Source organism: Papio anubis, chromosome 9 (assembly GCF_008728515.1).
Source record: "Papio anubis isolate 15944 chromosome 9, Panubis1.0, whole genome shotgun sequence".
Lineage (NCBI taxonomy): Eukaryota > Metazoa > Chordata > Mammalia > Primates > Cercopithecidae > Papio > Papio anubis.
The window spans coordinates 91,118,015-91,130,708 of NC_044984.1; the positions used below are offsets into that span (position 1 = coordinate 91,118,015).

General features: G+C 38.0%; 1 protein-coding gene across 3 annotated transcripts in view; it reads left to right on the forward strand.

Moving 5' to 3' along the window:
* The window catches only part of CFAP54 (cilia and flagella associated protein 54), a 370,431-nt gene that overhangs the window by 216,546 nt on the left and 141,191 nt on the right, over positions 1 to 12,694 (forward strand). The gene's annotated exons all lie outside the window — the stretch shown is intronic.

Sequence of the window (12,694 nt, forward strand, 5' to 3'; positions counted from 1 at the left end):
GGATTAAATACTTAAATGTTAGACCTAAAACCATTAAAACCCTAGAAGAAAACCTTGGCAATATCATTCAGGCCATAGGCATGGGCAAGGACTTCATGACTAAAACACCAAAAGCAATGGCAACAAAAGCCAAAATTGACAAATGGGATCTAATTAAAGTGCTTCTGCACAGCAAAAGAAACTACTATCAGAGTGAACAGGCAACCTACAGAATGGGAGAAAATTTTTACAATCTACCCATCTGACGAAGAATCTACAAAGAACTTAAACAAATTTACAAGAAAAAATCAAACAACCCTATCAAAAAGTGGGTGAAGGATATGAACAGACACTTCTCAAAAGAAGACATTTATGCAGCCAACAGACACATGAAAAAATGCTCCTCATCACTGGCCATCAGAGAAATGCAAATCAAAACCACAATGAGATACCATCTCACACCTGTTAGAATGGCGATCATTAAAAAGTCAGGAAACAACAGGTGCTGGAGAGGATGTGGAGAAATAGGAATACTTTTACACTATTGGTGGGACTGTAAACTAGTTCAACCGTTGTGGAAGACAGTGTGGCAATTCCTTAAGGATCTAGAACTAGAAATACCATTTGACCCAGCCATCCCATTACTGGGCATATACCCAAAGGATTATAAGTCATGATGCTATAAAGACATGTGCACACATATGTTTATTGCGGCACTATTCACAATAGCAAAGACTTGGAACCAACCCAAATGTCCATCAATGATAGACTGGATTAAGAAAATGTGACACATATACACCATGGAATACTATGCAGCCATAAAAATGGATGAGTTCATGTCCTTTATAGGGACATGAATGAAACTAGAAACCATCATTCTGAGCAAACTATGATAAGGACAGAAAACCAAACACGGCATGTTCTCACTCATAGGTGGGAATTGAACAATGAGAACACATGGACACAGGGTGGGGAACATCACACACTGGGGCCTGCCAGGGAGTGGGGGAAGGGGGGAAGGATAGCATTAGGAGAAATACCTAATGTAAATGACGAGTTAATGGGTGTAGCACACCAACGTGGCACATATGTACATATATAACAAACCTACACGTTGTGCACATGTACTCTAGAATTTAAAACAAAACAAAAAGTATATAAAAAAAGAATGAACAAATTAACAATGCTTTTATTTTTAAAATACATTTAATTTACTTTTTAAAAAGACTAAACCTTTTTACAAATAAAGCCTAAAATTGTTTTTTTCTAAAACATTGAATTAAAATATTAAAAACAAACCTATTTTGAAAAAGTAACAGTTTCTGCATCATATTGCACTGAACTATTTAAGAAACTTGTAGGTGGCTAATTATTTAAATGTGCTGCAATTGTTAGTGTCAGCTCTTTCATTTAGTTTGTTCATCGACCTATTTATTTAGCCAACCAGTATCTGTTAACTCTGTCACTGCCAGACTCTGATCTAGGCAGTGAAGATATAAAGGTGCATAGAATACAATTTCTGTATCCATATACTCACAGATATATAAGCAGTCAGGTAGAGTAGTAAAAATAATATTATAGTGCTTTTTTCATATTTAATAATATGGAAATCTACATTCAAGAGTTTCTCCATGCCATTTGTGATAAACACTTCTATCATGAGGGACACATTCAATAATGATTCATCTAATAATGCATACATTTCTTATCATTCATTAATTCATTAAAAAATAAGTTTGTGCACCTTCAATATGCTAGGCACTGTTCCAAGCTCCTGGCAGGTATCAGTGGCCCAATACTCATATATACAATCTAGACAAAATATATGACAATACTTTCCAAAATCTTGCCCTATATTCTAATAGATAATAAACATGCTGACAATAAACTATAAACGCAGGTAAATTACAGAGTGTGGACAAAAATGATAAGTGCTGTGGGGAATATAAGGAGTAGAGATTGGAGGGGGAGGAGTTACCATTTTAAAATTGTGTGGTTGTAATAAAGAGTGTGACTCCATTTTGATGTTCGATGGCTGCCAGCTTTCAAGCCCGACCACTACCCTTCTCTTTCTGCCCCCGACCTGAGCAAGCAGATAAGAAAGCCCATCTCTTTCCTCCTTTGATGTTAGTGGAAAGTTCAAGCCATGTAAGTCCTGGCCTGTGTGCAGGAACTCTTACCCCAGTGCCACCCACCAACCACCATAAAACTCCGAGCCAGTCTCTTTTCCTTGCTCTCTCCATACATTTTCCCACCTGTTTGGGAACCTGCTCTGATCTTCTTGGAAGGCTCATTATGTGAGCAGTACCCTCTTTCATACCCTCTTGACGTGTGTGTATGTGGGATCAGTCGTGACATCTGAACCACATTTTGGGTGGTCAGGGCAGGCTTCACTGATGAGGTGATATCTGAACAAAGTACTTAAATGAGAAAATTATCCATGCAAATATATCTATAGAGAAAGTGTTACAGGCCATGGAAACATGCCTGATACACGTTTGAGGGACAGCTCAAGATCTCTTGTGGCTAGGGTGGAGTGAGTGAGGGGCAGAGTTGCAAGGGAGATCTGCAGAGAGGTAACTGGTGGACAAGAACATTACATAGGACCTTTTGGCCAGGGTAAAGGCTGACCTTGAGTGAGGTGGGGAGTCATTGTAGAGTTTTGAGCAGAGGAGGGACATGATCTGATTTTCATTGTAAAGGGATGGCTCTTGCTACTAGTATGAGAATTGATTATAAGAGGAAAAGGGTGTGAAAGCAAGGAGATGAATTAAGGAGGCTATTATAATAACAGAAATATAGTGGTGGTTCTTACCAGTGTGATAGCACTGGAGGTAATGAGAAGTACTCGGATTCTGAGTAAATTTTGAAGGTAGAGCCATTCGATTTTACAGATACTGAATATAAGTTGTGAGAAAAAGAGAGGAGTCAAAAAAGAAGTGGTCGTTAACTGAAATGGGAATATTGTGGGGGTGCAGCTTATTTAGCAGAAACATCAGAGGTTAAAATTTGAATGCATGTAGTTTGAGATGTCCCTTAGATGTACAATTGAAGATGTCAAGTATTCTGAGGGTCTTTAGAATATAGGCAGTGTTATTCAAATGTTCCCAGCACAAAGAGAAGATAAATGTGTAAGGTGATGGATATACCAATCACCACTATTTAATTATTACACATTATGTAATGTATCAAAATATTTTATGTACCCTGGAAATGTATATGTCTATTAAGCATCAATAAAAAATACAGTGATAAGAATGATACAAATTTAAAAGTACAGTATAACAACTAAAAAAAAAAAATAAAGACAGCATTTTAATACTGGATGAGTTCCATTAGGGAGTATAAATGGATGGAAGAGAGAAAAGGACCAAGGACCAAGTCCTGAGTTTTGTATTCCAACTTTATGAGACTGGGGAGAAAATGAGGAACCAGGAAAGGGGACTGAGAAGAAGTGACCAGTAAGATAGAAGAAAACCAAGAGATCATGGAATCCTGAAAGCCAAGTGAAGAAAGTGATCGAGGAGAATGGAGTGACCAACTGTGCCACAAGCTTCTAATAGATTGAGTAAGGTAAGGATAGAGATTTGGACCCCTGGATTTAGCATGGAGGCCAATGGTGACCTTCACAGGAGTAACTTTAGAAGATGCTTGGGAAAGATTATGTTTAGAGTGATTTATGAGAGAGTGGGAAGAGATAAATTGGAGCCCACAGATAAAGATGATTCTTTAGAAGAGTTTTACTATGAAGGAGAGTAGAGAAAGATGGTAACTGCAATTGGTAGAAGTAGGGTGAAGACAAATTGTCTTGAGATGAGAGAGATGATAATGAAAAAGACCCAGTACAGAGAGCAAATGTGATGTTCTGATATGATTGGCACACAGTAGACTGGGAGGCCAGTCCAGTCTTCTCTTTTTCTCTAATACAGAATAAAGTTATCCTCTACTTTGGGAATACAGAATAGTCTCTGGGGGCTAACCAGGAGACTAGCTGCCTGCCAGGAACACAGATGCAAAAAGTCACCCAAGATAAATCAGTTCCCCAGGCTGATGCCATTAGAAATGGTGGGGTCCAAATTGGCATCATCCATGAAATGCAGAAACCCTGAAAAATTAGTTTAAAATGGTCCTGACATCATAGAGCTGGAGCAGAGGCAAACCCTGAACAGTCTTATAGAGGTTAACCCAGGAAATGCAAGACTTCCATGGAAAATAACTCCCACCAAAGATAGCACCGAGTCAAATATTACAAATCAGATGAAGAAACAGTCATAACAGAGAGTTAGCAGACACAATAAATGGCAGACTTCACAGCCCAAGAAATAAACTGTTCAAAGATAGGAAGGATAGAAGAGAATCTACAAAGCAACAATGAGACAACATAAAATGAATTTGGAAAACAGCCAAATAGAAATTCTATAAATGAAAAAATATAGTCACTGAATGAGAAAAGAAATGATCAAGTTAGATGAAAAATATTTCTCTCCTTGTTTTTTTCATTTATAATGAAATTCCATACATTAAACCCCATTCAAACTGAAATTTGGAAGAGGAGTTACATTTAAGACTTTGAGACTGTCATTCTCTTTAAACAGGAGAATCCCACTTATGTGTTTCCCAAAGGGGAAATCAATTCAGCAGAAATCCTCGTTTGCTTTGATTGGAAACATATAATCATCTCATCAGTATAAGCCCACAAGCTTTGACTAAAGACTGTTCCATGACTAACCACATCTAAATCTAGATGACAGCAGAAGTGTTGGGAGATTTATAAGTTTTTGTAGTTTTTAAGCAGTGATGAAAATCTGTAAGGAATGTTTGGAACAGTGATTCTCAAAGTGTGCTCTGCAGATCTCTGGGGGTGTCTCCCAGACCCCCTGGGCGTAGGGGTGTACATGAGGTCAGAACCATATGAATAAAACTAAGACGGCATTTTCCTTCTTCACTGTGTCTTTCACGTTGATGCTGCAGAAGCAACAATGATAAGACTTCTGGCGCCTCACCATGAATCAAAGCAGCAGCCCCAAACTGTACTAGTAGTCATTGCTGTCTTCACTCCTGCACACTTGTAATTTAAAAAAATGCCAGTTTCACTTAAGAATGCCCCTGGTGAGGTAGTAAAATCTTGCGCTTGTAAGTCTCTCTCCTTGGATATGTATTTTTAACATCTTATGGGAATATTATAGGGAAAATATGCCTAGGTATGTCTGCTGCTTATGAAAGCTGATGGTTGACTTGAAGAAGAATGTGTGTGATTGAATTGAGAGTTGGACAGGCTGCTTTCTACATGGAATACCATTTTCACTGGAAAAACAACGGACAAACTGTGGTTATTCAGACTTGAGTATTTGGCAAACATTTTATTGAAAATGAGCAAAGTGAGTATGCCACTTCTAGGGAAAGAACTGATAGTATTTGTTGCCAATGATAGAATTTAAACTTTCACAGGAAAACTAGAAGTTTGGGAGACTTGTACGAGCCACCACAAGCTTGACAATTTTCTAATGTTTAGATTTTTTTCTGTCAGACTGGTAGAAATACTAAAAACATGACTTTTTAAAATATTGCATAATAAAATGCTTCAACATTTGGCGGATCTATATAACTCAGGGAGACAATAGTTCCTAAATGACTGATGCATGTTACAAAATCCCAGTGAACAAGATAGAGCAGTAGATTTTAATGGAACAAAGTAGGAAAAGTTCATCAATATGTGGTATTAGATTCTACATTGCAACAAACTTTAAAAAAAACCTATCACTTATCACATGATAATTGTCACTTTGATACTACGTTGGTGTAGTATCAAAGAAGAATATTAAAACAGTTATTTGAAGCAGCTGTTAACGTACTTCTCCCATTTCCAATGACTGCGTGACTCCTAATCTTCATACACTTCAGCCAAAACAATATTTTACAAAAGACTGAGTGTAGAAAAAGATATGAACAATCTTGTGTTAAGTAAGGGTGAGTGTGTGTGTGTGTGTGTGTGTGTGTGTGTTCAGAGTCTTGAGCAGGATCTCAGCTCATCGCAACCTCTGCCTCCTGGGTTCAAGCGATTCTCCTGTCTCAGCTTCCTGAGTAGCTGGGACTACAGGTGCACACTATAACGCATGGCTAATTTTTGTATTTTTAGTAGAGGTGGAGTTTCACCATGTTGGCCAGGCTGATCTCAAACTTCTGACCTCAAGTGATCCACCTGCCTTGGCCTCCCAAAGTGCTGGGATTACAAGCATGAGCCACCATGTCTAGCCACTTGGTAGTTTGTTTTTTATTAAACCAGACATTAGAGAGATCCATGGCATTCTTCTCATGAACTTTTTTGAAAATGTAATTGTTTGCATAAAATATTTTATTTATGTTAACATGTAATAGGTTTACTATTTTTATTTGAAGAGGATTTAATGTTAAGGAAACTAAGACAATTTTAGCTGAATTTCTAATGTTGGCAAATGTTGATGGAGCTCTTTTGGGTTCTCAATAATTTTTAGAGGTATAAAGAGGTGCTGAGAATAAAAAACTTGAGAACCACTGGCTTAGAATATTGTCACATGTATAGCTATCTTTAAGGACATATGATAGTTGATGGTAGAATAGGCTTAGCATAATAACATACCATTTTCCCCATTGGAGTTTGAAGGGAGAATAAATTTTTACTATATAATTCTCTATAGAACTTTTTTTTTTTTTTCTAAACTATGTGTCGGAGAGCAACAGCAGCCCTAGAAAATATTTATCATTTACCTTCATTCTTTCTGCAGCTCTCTGTGTATCCTATACCCTTTTGGTATGAAGGATATGAGTGGTTTTTATTCTTTTTAGGGAGGAAGAATGAAATGAGAAACTAAAAATTACAAAATGGCCATAGAAAGGACTGTCATAATAGAACTTTAATTTGAAAACCAGATAGACATATGCAAATAGCGTGCAAGTATATCAGAATAGCTCCTATTTTAAATACATGAACCTGGCCCTTGGGACAAACCTGCAGAAAACTTTGATGTTATTGCCTTTTTGGAGCAGAGTTGTCATTTAGGGGAAGCCTACTGTCAAGATGAATGAGTTTTTCTCATGTGAACTTTACCCCCTGTGAGCTTCTGTTTGGGCACTGCTGAGAGTGTTGGACAGTCCCTTTTCCAAATGATGGTTAGCTTGACATTTCATGATACTTCTAATAAAATTATGTGTCAAAGAAATTGAAAGGCACGTTCCCTAGGGTGACAGGTAGAGTGAGCCGCATAGATTTTATGAGAACAAACTGACCATTTTTGTAATGAATGTTAATAAGAAATAAATGGGATCAAAGTTATTCAAATTGTATTTCTACTTCTTCTAGGGCTGCCTCTTTCTTTCAAAATCCTGTGGGGTTTGTTTTAATAAGTGTTCTTTCCTATTCTCCTTTATATTTAATCTATTGTTTAAATGGAAAAATATTTGGGCCTTTTAATTTTGTGTCAGAATGAAATTTTCTTTTGGGATTTTAGACTGTTGGCAGTAGGTAATCCTTGCATACTTTCTATCTGTCTAGTGTAGTGGAGAAACAAGAAATTTTCCATTCTGCAACTGAGCAGTACCAAGTGGATTTGGACATACTGTTTGTCTTATGTTTTATTCATTAAGTTTCTGGGTTAGCAAGATGCCAAACCTCACAGCTTGTTTCTCTTAAAATCAGAATTTGGGTTTCAAAATGAGAAGAATGGAATGGGTACCATTTTCTTTTTCCAGGGTTTTCTATCAGCCATGCTGAGTTAGCCTTGGAAGCTACTGAGTAAATGAGGTGCCTCTGAAATGTGTGTAGCCTTGAGGGAGGAAGAGTGTGGGGAGGGCACGTTTCCTGTGCACACACTGTCTCCATGCTATGTGTGTTGTTGTTGTTGTTATTTTCTTGGTTAGTTTTATTTTAAATAAAAAATAAGTTAATTACGGTATCTTAGAAAATGTTCTACAAATATCTAAACCATTTTAATGGCTCAGCAAAATCTTGAGAGTTTAAAATTCAGTAACTGCTAAGAGATTGGGATGTTAACAAATTAGAAAAAAAAAATCAATTTAGTCTCTCCCCACCTCTCCTGGGCAATTCAATACACTAATAATGATAATGGCTAGCATGCATTATGTGCCTCTGTTTGCCAAGCACTCCTATTTGCTAAGCACACTCCATGCTTACTAGAATGTCAGCTCCATGAAGGCAGAGATTCTTGTTTGTCTTCTTTACTACTGTATTCATAGCCCCTAGATTTCTTCCTGGCCCATAGCAGATGCTCAATATGTACTTTTGGATTATTATAGGATTAAATAAGATCTTTATTTTATGAAAGGATCTTATTTAATCCTTATAATAATCCCATGTCATGAAGTTTGCACTGTTATTATCATCATTACCGCTTTATAGATGATGAGATTGATAATTGGGGTTCCTAAGATCACACAGTTAATATATGGCAAAAGTGGGATTTGACCTCTCTCTCTCCAGTGTATGAATTCTTAAAAATTAGGTTATTTTACATGAACTAAAAAGTTTTTTTTAAGTAGAAAAAAGTACAATTAAATAAGAGAATCTCTAGAAAGATGTATTTCTAAAATTACAACTGACTACAAAGAAAAATGTCAACTGATTTAATCTGTGAAATATTTTAATTTTTATAAGTATAATAACAACAAAAACAATTACACCAACAATACATGGAAAAACAAGACTTTACTTCCAGTAAATATGACAAATAGTTCCTTTCATTTTTACATAAAATTGCTGATAAAATTGATAAAAAGACACTTGATAAATGGTCAAATACCATAAACTTTTCATCAAAAAGAAGAAATTATAACTAGTATGTATACACCTGGAAAAATATTTATCCACTTACAAAGTGAAGTTAAAGCAATGAATGAGGTCCAGATTTCTACCTGAAAAATAGCATTGGGGTAGTATTCCCTGATAGGTTCTCTACCAACTTCCCATTGAAAGACATGTTGCCCCACGGAGATAGAAAAATACAAAAGCTTTAATAGAATTGAAAACTAAGCATAGTAATTCAACTTTTGTAAGAAATGGGAAAACTTTTTTTCAAATGGTACCCGTAGATGAAGATGGAGTCAGAACCACAAGGGATCATCTACATCCACTTTATTCCCTGAAAGGAGCAGCATCGTGGGCCAGGAAAGAAGAGTGGTCCCTCTACCTTCTAAGCACATAACTCAGAAGGGATTCACCATCCAAAAACCTGGGCAGGTACCCTAATACTGTGCAGGGGCTTAAGGAACTACTCCAGCCAACAGAAGAGATCTGTCTCATAGTTAAGACTGAGGAATGAGGCAGTGATTCTGTAAAAATGACTAGTGGTGGGTACTGGAGCTAGTTTGGGCTCAGTGTAAATAATGGTAAGTTTGCATAACTGAAAACAGATGTCAAAACTAATTCCTGAAAAAGGTGATAAAGTATAAAGATAACTAACAATGACCTGGGGATAATATATCAGATTATAATAACCAAGTGGATGTGGGAGAGATAGGGTAATTAAAAATTATGAAATTCTTCATCCTATATGTAGGGAATCAAAATATGTTGGTTCATTTTATGCATTGAGAAATAGAGAAGCAGAGTAGAGAAATTATGTTTTTAAGATGGATTAATGGAGAAGTGTGTTTTGGAAAATATTAAACATAACTGCTATTAGAATCTAAACCAGAATATATATATTTCAAATCAGTGTGGAAAATAAAAGGGAAATAGTCTTATGGCAGAAGACACAAAAGAAAGGAAAAAGGAAGAATACACTCAGAAAGCATAAAATAATAGAAGAAAACAAGGCATGTTTATTATGCCCATAAATGTAAAATTGTTGAAACACACTGGATTTGTGAGGATGTTTTGGTTGCAAGTGACAGAATCCCAACTTCTGCCAAATCAGCCAAAAGGGGAAACTTTCTGATTCATGTGACTACAAAGCTGGTGAAGACAGATGTAAGGATGGGCCTGAGGGTTTACTGAGAGCAAAGGCTTGAGTGCTCCTGGAATCACCTCATTCCATCTTCTTTCTTTCAGCCTTATGTGTTAGCTTTATTTGATCAGGTTGGCCTCCTCTACAGTGCTGGATACATGTCTGCCACTAGATCAAGACTTCGAATGCTCCCAAATTTACCACAGAGAGAGCACAAGACTGTCTCTTGCTTCAGGTTCAGATACCAGGGAAGCTGACTGGCCCAGCTTGGCTCATGTGCTCATCCCTGGTCCCAAGCACCATGGCCAAGGAGGCAGGGTCATGAAAGAATATGGAAGCCCTCACTAAGAACTAAGAAGAGGGGGTAGGCAAAAGAAGGAGAATAATGTCCCAGAAGGATGAGATGTTTGATGCTTTTCTTAGAACAGAAAAAGAACGCTACTCAAAGTAGTAAATATAAAATTGAACTATAAATCACTGTCAAAAATGGTCCAGACATCTTTAAAACTAAAAGGATTTTTTTAGTTATCAAAGATACTAAGAAAAGGTAAAGAAACAAAGATGGCAATATCAGTATTATGCTAAGTAGGATGCAAGGCAAAAAGCATTGAACTGCACCAAGAGGACCATTGATATTGATGAAAGGTACAGTCAACAGTGACTATATAACAGCCATAAATATGGCACTAACTCTATATGGATAGCAAAAATTCAACAAAACCAAACTTGTTAGAAACTGTGAAAAGACAGAGATGGTGTCATGGAATAACGAATGGAGGCTCAGGGGCTGATTGCCTGAGTTTTGAACCTGGCCCCTCTTTCTAACTATGTGACTTGAATCAAATTATTTAACATTTCTGTGTCTTCATTTTCTAATCTGGAAAATAGGGATGATAATAGTACATGTTGAGTATCCCTTATCCGAAATGCCTGAGGGAAGAAATATTTCAGATTTCAGATTTTTGGGGGGGATTTTGGAATATTTGCATTATTCTAGTTGAGCATCCCAAATCTGAAAATTTGACATCTGAAATGCCTTGACTAGCATTTATTTTGAGTGTCATGTCAGCACTCAAAAAGCTTTAGATCTTGAATAATTTTTAATTTTTGGATGTGGGATACTCAACTTGTATTTATATTCCTTGTAGGCTTGTGGTGCGGAGTGAATGAATTTATTCACAGAAAGTGCTTAATAGAGTACCTGTCAGGTGGGAAACACTTGGTAAATACCAGTTATGATTTTTTTTTTAAGGATTTTGGGGAAAAAAGACCATTTCTGTGCCTAATGTTAGCACAATATTTTCAGTTTTTAATATAACATATTGACCAAAAATATAGGCTTTAGAAATGTAATTTAAACACTGAGCATATGTACCCATTCTGAGAGCCTTCTTACAGGATCCATGAGCACTGATGAAGGTGAACATACACTGCACCAGAATCTCAGTGACTGATCCAAAGGAGGAGGGAGCACGGACTGCAGCCTGGGGATTGGGAGGGCCCTGGAATGTGTAAATCTGATTTACAGCTTGAAGAAATCACTGTGGGTGCTGTATGGAGACCAGGACTGCAAGGGCAAGAGTGGTAGCAGGAAACTGGTTAGGAAGCTACTATGGTCATCCAGCCTGGAGATGATGGCGGCTTGGATGAAGGCATTAGCAGTGGAGGAGATGAGGAAGCCCTATTTGGAAGGCGAAGCCTGTTGATGGATTGAATGTAAAGTGCGAGTCACAGAGAGGAAGCCATGGCAACTACTGGGTTCTGCCTGTGGGATGGAGGACGCGGATGAGGAGTGGGTTTGGGTGGAGGAGACGGAAGCGAGGGGGATCTGCTTTTAACTTGCTGTTACTGGTCTCCTAGGACTGTTGTAGTAAAGTACCAAAAACTGGGTGATTAAAAGCTAGGAATTTCATTGTCTGACAGTCCTCGAGGCAAGACTTCTGAAATCAAGGTGTCAATGGGGCCACACTTGTTCTGGTGGCTCTAGGGGAGAATCCTTGCTTGCCTCTTCCGGCTTCTGGCATTTGCCGGCAGTCCTTGGCGTTCCTCGGCTTGTAGGTGCATCAGTCCTGCTGCATGGCCGTCTTCTCCCTGTATGTCTTCACATCAGCTTCCCTCCGTGCATGTCTGTCTATGTCCAAATTTCCACCCCCCCTTTTTATTTTTTGAGACGGGGTCTCACTCTGTCGTCGGGCTGGAGTGCAATGGCGCGATCTCGGCTCACTGGAACCTCCGCCTCCTGTATTCAAGCGATTCTCCTGCCTCAGCCGCCCGAGTAGCTGGGACTACAGGCGCCGCCACCACTCCCGGCTAATTTTTTTGTATTTTTAGTAGAGACGGGGTTTCACCATGTTAGCCAGGATGGCCTCGATCTCCTGACCTCGTGATCTGCCCGCCTTGGCCTCCCAAAGTGCTGGGATTACAGGTGTGAGCCACTGTGCCCGGCCCAAACCTCCCTTTTTATAGAAACACCAGTCATATTGGATTAGGACCCAGCCTAATGTTCTCATTTTAACTTGGTTGCTTCTGTAACGAACTTATTTCCGAGTAAGGTCACATTTTGAGGTACGGGGGCTTAGGACCTCAACATACCTTTTGGGGAGACAAAATTCAACTCATAACACTTGTTAAATGTGACTGTCGATTAACTTTTCAAGTGGAGCTGTTAAATGGGGAAATTGGATGGATATATTGTCATATTGTCCATAGGCCTTCATCCAGTTTTTTTTTTTTTTTTTTTTTTTTTTGATGTGTGTATGATGAGCATCTTCACACAT